Raw genomic sequence first — 12,374 nt, 5'->3', positions numbered from 1 at the left:
AGCTCTGCATAGCAGAGGAGAGGCAAGAGTAGAGTTGGTGAACACACGTAAGGCTCTGTGCTCCCCCCCCCTCTCTCCCACCCCCCTCTGTGTCTGTGTTGTTCGTTAGGTATGTGAGTTGGTTCACCCGGTATGTCTTTGTCTAGACGGAGGACGTTGGAAAAATAAAAAAATGGGTTTAGGTACATTAAAGAAAGACAGCGGGTTGGTGGACAATGTATGCAATGTACTGTAACCTAATAAAAACCTTTTTGTGGAAAAAAAAAATAGTCAGCAAAGTCCTGAGGGGAGATGGAGGAAGGAGAGGCAACTGAGGGTGGTTTGAGTAGAGTATCAAAGACAGAGAACAGTCAGCGTGGGTTAAACTTGTGCATGTTGATTAGTGAAGAAAAGTAGGCTTGTTTAGCTTGTGAGAGGGCAGAGTTGAAACAGGATAGCATATATTTGTAGTGAAGGAAGTCTGCGAGAGTATGAGATTTCCTCCAGAGGCGTTCAGAGGAACGAGTGGAGGAACGCAGCATGCGCATGTGGGAATTTAACCAGGGTCTAGGGTTAGAAGGGCGAGTGCGGCAGAGAGAAAGCGGGACACGTAGATCAAGTGAGGAGGACAAGGCAGAGTTATAGTTTCTGACCAGGTTGTCAGGGTCTGTAGCAGAGCTGAGAGAGGAGAGGGAGGAGTGTAAAGTGGACACAAAGTCAGGTAAGTGAATAGAGCGCAGGTTTCTGCAGAACCGGGGGGTAGACGGAGGTGGAGAAGGGGAGAATCGAGATAGAGAGAATGAGACGAGGTGATGGTCAGAGAGCGGAAAAGGGGAAATGGAGAAATCGGAGAGAGAGAAGTTTTTAGTGAAAACCAGGTCTAAGTAGTTTCCATCCTTGTGGGTGCTGGCTGCAGTCCACTGTTGAAGGCCAAAAGAAGAGGTTGGAGAACGAAAGCGGGAAGCCTAAGGGAGAGAGGGGTCATCAATGTGGCAATTGAAGTGCCCAAGGAGAAAACAGGGGAGTCTGAGCAGAGAAAGAAAGAGAGCCAGGATTCAAAGTGAGAGAGAAAGGCAGAAGGGGGATGAGAAGAGGTAGGTGGGCGATAGATGACCGCCACGTGGACAGGGAGAGGAGAGAAGATCTGGACAGTGTGAACCTCAAAGGAGGGAAAATCAAGTTAGGGGGGAATAGGAAGGGTTCGGTAACGGCAGAGAGAGGAGAGCAGGAGCCCCACGCCTCCACCCCTGCCATCAGGGTGCGGAGTGTGGGAGAAGGAAAGGCCATAGTAGGAGAGGGCAGCTTCCAGAGCAGAGTCAGACTGAGTGAGCTAGGTCTCAGTTATAGAAAAGAGAAGCACGGAGAGAGAGAGAGAAAGAAGTCATGCACAGAGAAGAACTTGTTAGAGAGGGAGCGAGCATTCCAAAGGGCACAGGAAAATGGGAGAGAGGAAGGAGGGTGGCAGGGGATGGGTATGAGGTTGGAGGGGTTAACACTAGAAGGAGTAGAAGTTGCATGTGGGAGGCGAGGATGAGAGCAAGTAGAAATAAGGCAGGGACCAGGATTGGGAGAGATATCCCCAGAAGCAAGGAGGAGAAGCATGGAAAGAAAGAGAATGTGTGAGGATGATTTGTAGGGGTGTGTTTTAGTGCAGGGTGTATAGCTGTGTGGTGACAGAGGGCGCAGGAAATAAAGGAGTTCATGTGAACTGAGAAGTGGGGAAGAAAGGAGAGATGGAGATATATGAATAGAGTTAGAGACATAAGGAGACTGGTGGAAGGAAGTGCATAATTTTAAAATAATTGAGGTTACAGCAAATATAAAAAATAAGGGTGGCATCACAGCAATAGTTACGTGTTGAGATGTGCAGTCTGGGATAGATGATATCCTCCTTTCCAACGTAGATCAAAACCAGTAATCAGAAGCAGTAGGTGGTGTCCACTTTTTCACTTCTTTTTTAACTTCCTTTTTAAACTTCACATCTACTTTAAACATTTCTACTTAAAAGCATATCTATAGGAGCTCTTCTCTGCACTCTCTCTAGTTCCATAATATCTTTTCTTAGGATTGGTGCCCAAAATTGTACTCCATATTCAAGGTGTCGTCTTACTAATGCTTTATAAAGGGCCTTAATTTTGTTTACTTCCCTTCCATCCATTGCCCGTTTGATGCAAGATAAGATCTTGTTTGCCTTTGCAGCTACTGCATGACTTTGGGCACTATTGCTAAGCCTGCTGTCTACAAGCACTCCTAAATCCTTCTCCATCAAGGATTCCCCCAATTTATCCCCATTTAATTTGTAAGTCGCCTTTTTATTCTTCCATCCCAAATGCATAACCTTACATTTATCTGTATTAAACCTCATCTGCCATTTACCTGCCCACATTTACAGTTTCTCCAAGTCCTTCTGAAGATAAATTACATCCTGCTCTGTTTCTATTACCTTACACAATTTAGTATCATCAGCAAAGATGGAGACTTTGCTCTCGATCCCATCCTCAAGGCCATTAATAAACAAGTTAAAAAGCAGGGATCCCAGTACCGATTACCTGAGGTACACCAGGCATGACTTTAGCCCAACCTGAAAAAGTTCCATTTATGACAACCCTCTGTTGTCTGTCCTTTAACCCGTTTTCAATCCAGATGCATATATTATTAGAGTCCAATTTTCTTTATTTTTTACACCAACCTCTTGTGTGAAACCGTATCAAAAGCATTTACAAAATCTAAGTAGACCACATCAACTGCATTACCATGGTCTAAATTCCTACTTACCTCCTCAAAGAAACAAATAAGGTTAGTTTGGCATGATCTATCCTTCATAAATCCATGCTGACTATTACTAATAATTTTGTTTTCCATTAGGTATTCCTGAATATTATCCCATATTAAACCATCAAGTAGTTTCCCCACTAATCAATAATTTACAATAATGATTAGCAGTCTATTTATCAAAGTTTCCCAACTACACAACTGGGGCAAACCAGTGCATAAAATCTACTGTGTTTATTAAAAGAAAAAGTCCTATTGCTTCTTTGATAAATCTGGTACATTTAGAGATGATCTGTCAGCATAAAGTAATTATAAAGGCAAAAAAATATCACTAAACGTTATCACCTACCCCAGGCTGGTCTTAAGCCTGTCTTGTCCATGTGTATAATAAATAAATACTATACGGACGATGAAATTGGCCAACCTAGAATAGGTGATAAAAAATACACCATATCAGCATTGAAGAATATATGAATATATTAACCACTTAGTAGCCCAAGTGATAAGTTAATCATGTCAGCTCAGGGTTAATATTTGCACATATGGGTGTTATGTTTTCTGTGTTTTGTTTGTAGGGTGTTTATGTTGCATGTTAACCCTTTAGTTCCTGAAGATATTCTCTTGCAATGCATTGGTAACCTTAATTATCAAAGGGGTTAAATAAACTTCTGCCATATGTTTTGTTTATAATCTCTTTATTCATGTTTTTTGCAATATTACAGTATACAGGGTGTGGCTAAAAATGGGGTTGGATGTTGGCAACATACATTGTACATATATATGTTTTTTAATATTTTTTTTTAACATAGCCCACAACCTATAAACGCAGATTTGTATGATATATCGCATAGGCAAATTGCGAGGGCTATTTAGCAGAGTTAACACAAATGTCCGTTATTGATGTGACCAGCCGTTAACCTAAATTAGTGCTTCATTTAGTGCTAACGGATATCATCAAAGCGCACTAACGCAGTGTTAAATGCTGTTTTCAGATGTAACTGGCCTTGTTGGAGGAGTGAAGCAAAGACTTTAACTAGCCTTTGTGACCACTTTGGGAATGTGTGTGTTTTGTCTGTTTTTTTTGTTCATGTAATTTCTTCACTGGCCAAACGCTTCGAACGATTCTGATAAAAATGTTAGATTATCTTTCTGCCATCCTATCTTAAATCTGTTAGAAGTTTGAACCAAACTGGTGCCACCCCCAATCTTCGTTCATTTTTATGGTTTTTTAAGTGATAAATTTGTTTCTAATGAGATTGTAATTGATGCATGGAAGTGTTTTACAGTTTGTGATATTCAATTAAATGTACTTCTTTTCAAGTTGCAATAATGGGAGAGTTGAAGTATTTACATTTTTTGTTTGACTTCAAGATAGGGTTGCCAGGTGGCTTCTCCAAAAATACTGGAAACAATGTTAAAAGGTGTGACTAAACTCTCTCTGCCCCATGTTGTTTCCTCCTCTCTGTGCCCCACCCCAGACACCTGACCCCTCCACCTAATTGTCTGCTGGATTATGCAGCCAATCAGGATGGAGGAAGCTGCCCAGCCCCCTAGCAATAGCCCTGCTCAGGGAAATCCTGCGTACCCCCAAGCCGGTAAGGTCACTATATCCAGAGAGGTAATACCAGATACCTCCGGTTCCTGTGTGTCCACTGCAGGACACCCGGACCGGCCGCAAGCACCAAAGCACGATGCCCTCAATGTGGCATGTACTACCTATGGCTTATCGAACCGTGGCCCATGATAAAGACCCCTCGGGGTGCCTCTCCGGGAACACAAACGGAGGTGGCGGAGACAGTGGACGAGGCTGCCCTAGTTCCCTGCACCACTGCTGAGGTGGGAATAAAGGCCCAGCCAACAACTGAGCCAAGAGAAACTCCGGCGGAGAAGAGCGCGACCGCAGTGGAGGTACTGGAGCGGGCCCGTTTCGTACCACTACCCACTGGCGGGGCCGCAAAAGACCCAGATGACTCCCTAGCGGAGGATCCGACCAAGTCGTCTTCAGAGGAAGAAGATGGCGTTTCATCTGTGGCGATGCGCCTACCGGCGAACCACCCCAGCTGTAAGAAAGATGGCGGTCCACGTACCGGAGAGAGGGAGCAGACAAGTCCGAACACCCACCGACGGCAAGCGCTGGTGAGGCCTGAGGCCTGTAGAAGTCCCACGGCCGTGGTCACTCCCAGTGCGGCGGAGACGGGATCCAAGATGGCTCCGGAGGAACAAGATGTCATCCGCCGGCAGCGGAGCGGTAAGGAGACTCCACCACCCCCTTACTCCTGTCAGGCGAAGAAGGATCCTGCAGAGGACGAGAAGGAGAGGCTCGCGGCCTACTTACCCGTCCGCTTACCCGATGATCCACCACCGCCCCATCGGTCTTCGACGCACTTCCGGTGCGTCACCACGGAGCGGATGGAGATTCCGCGGGTGGCCATGATGACGACACTTCCGGTTTCGGCTGGCACGGAGGACCGACGGCCATCTTTGCGGCCAGAGGAGCCGCTATGGCGGCTGCACTTACTTGCCAACCTTGACTGCCACGGCGTTCGCAGAGGAGCACGAAGCACGCCGGAGAGGGCAGGCAAGTGCCCAGCGGTTGCGGCATTACCCACTTGCTGGACATTGATTCGGATATTGCTGTTGCCCCAGCCCCAGCCCCTAGCACCATTGCCCCGGCCACTGCCCCTACACCGTCACGAGTCATGACACCGGGACCTAGCGGGGATAAGTTAAGTAAGAACCCCAAGTACTCCAAGGATTTGAGAGATTGGGAACTAAGTGATGAGGGGTGGGATGGGGAAGTACCATATGATAATGTGATATGTGTGCCTAAATCTGTGCCTTTTTCTCCTGTGTCTAGAGGGAGGGCCCGAGGGTCTCACACGCCTGTAGAGGGCGGGCCTGTAAGCAAGGTGATTTCCAAAATGAACCCCACCATCTACATCAACGCACGAGGTAGACGCAGTGGCTCGCACTCTACTGAGGCGGTCACGTCCGGTGTATCATCCCAAGCTGAGTCAGAGACAGGTACCTCTAGTGCAGTGTCCGAGTACGAGCACCGTGACAAGTGGTGGGCACCCCTGTTCACTGGTTACCACCAGGGTATGGACCGCACCAGGTTCCTTTTAATCAGGAACAACATAGTTGATCATTGGTGGGCGGTAGGTGCCTATCCTCCCCAGGAGGTGGCGGATGAGTTAGAGCACAGATACCAGGAGATAGAGCAAAAACTCCTCATGCCTAAGGGGCCTAGTATATTGTATGATGACATTGCCCCTGCAGAACCGGAGTGTTGGGTACTGCCAAGCAGGGCAGGTCCTCGGAAACTGCCTAAATTGAGCAGAGCAGACAGAGCCATAGTGTTCAGGTATAGGCAGTCCCACGGGTATGAGTAACCTTATGTACCTGAACCCATAATGAGGAAAATAGAGGAGAACAGAGATAGTTGGCTCAGGGAGGCCGTACAAGAATACTTGAGAACGAAGTTTGGTAAGGCGGGTTACCACAATGAGGACCGAATAAGTGAGGTGGTCCAGGCCTGGAGTGTGGGTCGGTGCATATACATGCACAGTGTGATATACCGGCCAGAGTCTGGGTCGGTGCAACCCTACTGCATTACCATAACTGACCATAATGGGAGGAAGGTACGGAAGCCTGACACAAAACATTATTATTAGTGGTTTTCCCCATTGGGAGTAACCATACTGTTGTTATAATACCACCTAGTGAATGGTTCAATGAATATCATAACCTGCAATGTGTTTGTTTCCCAGGTTTGTTCACCGCAGGATGGTGCTGCTAAAGTTAGGTCCAAGTGGGGGCCATTGGATTCCACCTGAGGGAGAGTGTTGCCCCGGTAAGAAATGGGGGCTATATATCTTTCTCCTACTGGTGTAAGTCCTGTTAAGGGCAGGCCACCAGTAGTTATCATGGGTTTTTCCCCCACTTCAAGCCCTGCCTTGAGTGATAGAGGCAGGCCCCTGACTCTGGATGCAGGCCTGAGACAGAGGGGAGGTCCTGCTGACATCATGAGGGGTGGGGCTGTCTCTATTTAGTGGGCTGCTCCTGGGTGTTGCAGTCAGTTTAGTCTGTTGGAGTTGAGTGGAGAGAGTCTAGTGCTGGAGCAGAGCGAGAGTATGGTCTGGGAGCTTAAAGGAGACAGGAGAGAAGACACTCAGCCATATTGAGTAGAGCTGATAGCACTAAAGTGCTGTGGACCAATGCCCCTCACCCTGCTGAGGGGGTGAGGGGGAGATCTACCCTCACCCAGAGAGTATAACCTTGGGGTGAGAGTTGGGGTATTGAAGCCCTATACAGGCCATCCTGCAGAGGTACAGCCTGGAGGAGAATAGAGGAGGTCAACATCCTGTACACTGCATATGAACTGCTGCTGTGCATGAACTGCTGCCGTGTGCTGTTGTTATGGATTACAAGTATCTTAGGACATATAAAGCATAATTAATACAGGTCACAGGTACATATATAGTATATAGTATGGCTTGGTACAGCTTAGAGCATATTGTCAAAACTTAGCTTTTCTTGTATTAGAAATAAGGGTTGTTTTTTGCTAAGAAACAGACAGGATATTTGTACACAGGTACATACACATAAAAGAGGAAGTAACTCACGTAAACACGCTGTGGTCAGGCACTGTGGTCAAACTGTAAATGCTGATAAACATCATACGTCAGTAGCCACAGAGTATGGTCACATATCACACGTCAGACACGTCCGGCACGTACGCAGTAAACAACAAGACACAATATATAAATCTGCGTGCCCCCATATTAAATTTGAACCGAAGTGGGGAACCACACAGATGAGATTTAGCTGAGACTGGGGTGACCGATCATAATATCTTTGTGTTTGTGAGTATGACAAGCATATTAACTAAATAATCTCTGCATAGTTAGAAATGGATTGTTAGCTTATTGTTAGCTTACAGTTAGCTTACAAAGTTAGCTTGTTGTGATATTTCTGATTATTATTGTTGTGATACAATAAACAACAAACCTTATCTTATACAAACTCTGAGTGACCTTTCTTTATAATAATCTCACAATACTCTTGTTAGAGAGTGTGAACCGAGAATCTACAAGTACGATATCGTGATTTGTGTTTTTGCTTAGTGCAGGATATAACTTATCACGAGGCATTACTTGGGAGAGGAAGGTTGGCAGCGAGCCCAGATTATGGCGCCCATACGTGGTTAATTACTCACGAGTTGTATAAATAAGTCATAAATCTTATGTTACCCATTTAATCTTTAAAGTACACGTGTATGCTATTTCCTCTTTATAATAGAGAAGGTACAATTTTCATTATATATATATATATAATCGTATATCATGGCTGTTATGGATTTTGCACGAGCTGCAGATCTGAATGTTTTAATGAGAAGTCAGTATCATAGAGATCTGATTGATGGTGGCATTTGAAATTCAATTTGGCCCGTGGGGACCTGGTGCTAGATACTCCTATCTAACAATAGACACCACAGCTGATTCAAACACATATCAATACATACAACAGGCATATAGCCCGTTGACACATACGATCATCAATTTGACATATAATGCAGCGACTGTCATTTTGGGGCAACAGCCTGTGATTGCTACAGTTGTGGACAGACATGGTCCTATTAATTCTGGTGCGAAATATGGGGAGAATCGCACACACTTATTTACACCAGTTACATTACCTGAGTTAACACAAGCTGCACGGGATGTTCTGACAGAGCGTGCTAATGCTATTGCAGAAATAAAACTTCTAAGAGAAATTATTAATGTCTTCTTAGTAACAAGTGGAGCTCAAGTGTTAATTGACGCACCGGCTCGGGTACAAATCTGTATCCCTATGGCCAATATTAAAGCGACAATTGCTGTATTATACAAAAGACTGTGTGAGTGAGATTGGAATCTCTCGCTCTGGGCTTCTCTGGCAGGATTCCAGCCTATTCCCTAGGTTTTCACCAGAGATGGAGGCGCTGCACCACCACCACTAAAGATGAAGGCATATACTCCAGAAGCCTGTCCCTGTTATCCCCAATACCAACGCGGGAGACTCAGGCCCTCCTGTTCCTCACAGGTACGCACCACCTACATGCATGTTGCCAGCCCTCATTACACCCTAGAGGTCCAATCTGCGACCGGGGGGGGACATGGGTTACACCTATATCAGAGGCGTCTACCTCAAGAGCGAATGGGCATCCAGGGTCTGGGTGCACCAAGATGGGTGCAGTAACAAAAGCTTTTTTCAAAAGTTCAAAGTCCATGGTAGCCTCAGGTGGCCATTGTGCCGGGTTGGCATTTTTCTGAGTGAGGGCCGTAATGGGCGCTACTGCTGAAGAATTTTTTTTAATGAACCTGCGGTAGTAGTTGGCAAAACCTAAAAACATCTGTACCGTTTTCAGAGAGAGAGGACAAGTCCAATCCAAGACTGCTTTAACCTTGGCAAGATCCATAGCGACTCCTGTATCTGAAATAATGTATCCAAGGAACGAGGTGGACGTCTGATGAAATTGACATTTCTCAAGTTTTGCGAACAGATGATTCTCCCGCAGCCTTTGAAGTACCTGTTTCACGTGTCCAGAGTTTTCCTGGATGTTCTTGGAGAATATGAGGATGTCATCCAGATAAACAATCACATGTTGATCCAGTAAGTCCCTAAAGATGTCATTGACAAAATCTTGAAAAACAATGGGTGCGTTGCAGAGCCCGAAGGGCATCACCAGGTACTCGTAGTGCCCATCCCGCATTTTTAAGGCTGTCTTCCATTCATCCCCTGACGAATCCTTACAAGGTTGCATGCCCCCCACAGGTCAAGTTTAGAAACAATGGTGGCTCCTTTTAGTCTATCGAATAGTTCCGTGATCAAGGGCAATGGGTACCGGTTCTTGATAGCTACCTTGTTGAGGCCACGGTAGTTAATGTATGGATGCAGAGGACGCATCCTTCTTCTTTACAAAAAAGAAATCCACCCCAGCTGGTGATGATGATTTCCGAATGAAGCCCTTCTGCAAATTTTCCTGTATGTACTGCCTCATGGCCTTCATCTCAGGGGGTGACTGGATGTTTGAGCATCCTCTGGGGGAAATGGCACATGGGAGTAAGTCGATTGGACAGTCATAAGCATGATGAGGTGGTAGTTCCTCCCCTTGGTTCATGTCAAAAATGTCCCTGAACTCTGTGTAGATCTCTGGAAGTGGAGGACTAGCACTTTGGATGACTCAAGGCAAGCTTCTTGACATCGAATACCCCAAAGAATAGGTTGTGACAGGGTCCAGTCTATTTGGGGGTTGTGGAGTTGGAGCCAAGGTAGTCCCAGTATTACGTCCACCGAGGGTGTGTGGAAGGCATACAGCTGTATCCATTCGGAGTGGCCGCCAGTCAACTCAAGGCGAAGATGCACGGTCTGCAGAGGTATATAAATGCAGGCTGTAGTGGCCTAGGTCAATGGCTTCAAGCCCCACATGATTCTCTTTAGATATAAGCAGGATCCTGATTCTCTCTGCGAACCCCTGGTCAATAAAATTTCCCCCAGAGCCGCAGTCCAGGAAGGTTTGGGTGGTAGTGTTGACAAAGTTTTCAGAGAGAGTAACGGGGAGAAGTAATTTGGACGGAAGTTTGGGAGTTGACGGTTTTACGGTACCCAGCGTGATCCTACCGACACTCACTGGGTGTTGGCTTTTCCCGATTTTAATGGGCAAGCAATCACCAGATGTCCACTGTTCCCACAATACAGGCATAGACCCGCGCAACGTCTGCATTGTTTTTCCACCGAGGAGAGACGAGTACCTCCCAATTGCATGGATTACGCAGCTGGTGCAGATGCGGGATCTCCGGGACCTGTGTACGAGAATGAAGATGGACGTCTCCCCTTTTTCATTCTCCTTTCTTGGAGATGCTGGTCCATGCGTATACACAACGCGATGAGTTCTTCCAATCCGGTAGGGCACTCCAGGGCAGCCAAGTCATCATTGAGAGAGTCTGTCAATCCCTGCCAGAATGCCGTGGCCAGCGTCTCATCAGTTCAGGTTGTCTCCGCCGCTATGGTACGGAACTCAAGTGTGTAACGTGCCACAGAACGATTTCCCTGCATGATATTGAGGAGAAAAGCTGCGGTTACTATCCTTAAAGGATACACTGGGAAACACTCTGCGAAATTCCTGGCAGAATCTGTCCAGATCGGAGGGTAGGTCTGGTCGTTGTTCCCATATCGGTGTAGCCCAGGCCAGGGCATCTTCGGTCAGCAAAAAGACGATGTAAGCAACCTTAGCTCGTGGAGAGGGGATAAGTAATGGTAGTAGCTCAAATTGTATGGCACACTGATTCAGGAACCCACGACACCCTTGAAGAAGCGCCAAGAGGCGTGAAACGATCGTCGGGTGTCAGGCGACGCGCAGACTAATGACGTCAGCCGGTTTCTGTTTTGGAGTTTGAGGCGGAGCGGGAGGCTAAAACCCTGTAGCTGACTGGCTACACCAACAAAACGGGTGATATCAAGCGCACTTTAGACACGATGCACACTTAAGGAGTTCATTATCCCATCTTTGAGGAGTATATACTTTATGGGAATATAGATGCATTCTGTGTAGTGACGCATTAGAGATGGTCTTGGGCTTATGCAAGCCGAGTTACTAGGTGTATGAAGTGAATACAGCTAGGCATATTCAAGCCTATTTTCATACCGATACCTGACCTATCTTGTCTGATTATATACAGACGTATACTGATCTATCCTGTACTTATGTGCTTATAACAAAATATAGGGCTGTTGTGAAAGTATACTGATTACAGACATCTGTCCCAAATTATACACCCATACCTTGTTTTGTTGACTTGCTCCGTCGCTGCTTTCTTTAGAGAACTATTTTAAGATGATTTTATATATAAGCTAATAATATAAAAAAAATTGTGTGATTTCAATTAGAAGAGTTAATTTATGTAATATTAAATAATTTTTTGTTTTGTGTTTTAACCTTCCGGAAACCCATATGGTTTGATAACTGTATCTATCTACTCAGAGTTATAATTTAGTTGACTGCAAATCTATGGGATTCTTTTTGGTCACCCTAGACCATACCTACATACCCACAACAAGCTGATGGATCCCCTGTGTAGCGATTAGGGGTAGAGAACCGTGGTTCGGATGTCATGGTCGAGGGACAGGCGGTGGAGTGGGTGGTGTAGAAGTGATGGTAGTGGGAAGGATAGTCTTTAATTGGTCTGAGATGGTGCCTAGGGAGCATTGGAGCAGTTCCATTCGCTGATTGTTTTGGGAGAGGCAAGTCACTACTTGTTTGAACAAGCCGTCATGTTCTTTTAACCGTCGACCCAACTCAGCGGGGTCCAAGATTGTTGGGCTGAGCATAATGTCATGGATGCTCACCACAAACCAGACTAAACTACGAGGCTGAGGTGGTGATATATGAAACCGCCACCCTACGACCACGAGGGCAGGTCCGGTAAGCAGAGTCAGTTTTGGTTAGCCAGGTCAGGGTAGGAGAGTATGGGATCGTAGAGGTACTTGCCGTAGTCAGGATTGGACAGATCAAGAATAGTCAGAGTCTGAAGCCGAGGTCGTGGAGAGAGATCCGGTAGACGTGCCGAGGTCCAAGGGTGCCA

The sequence above is a fragment of the Ascaphus truei genome, chromosome 7 (genome assembly GCF_040206685.1).
Source record: "Ascaphus truei isolate aAscTru1 chromosome 7, aAscTru1.hap1, whole genome shotgun sequence".
NCBI lineage: Eukaryota > Metazoa > Chordata > Amphibia > Anura > Ascaphidae > Ascaphus > Ascaphus truei.
This window is presented reverse-complemented; position numbering follows the sequence as displayed.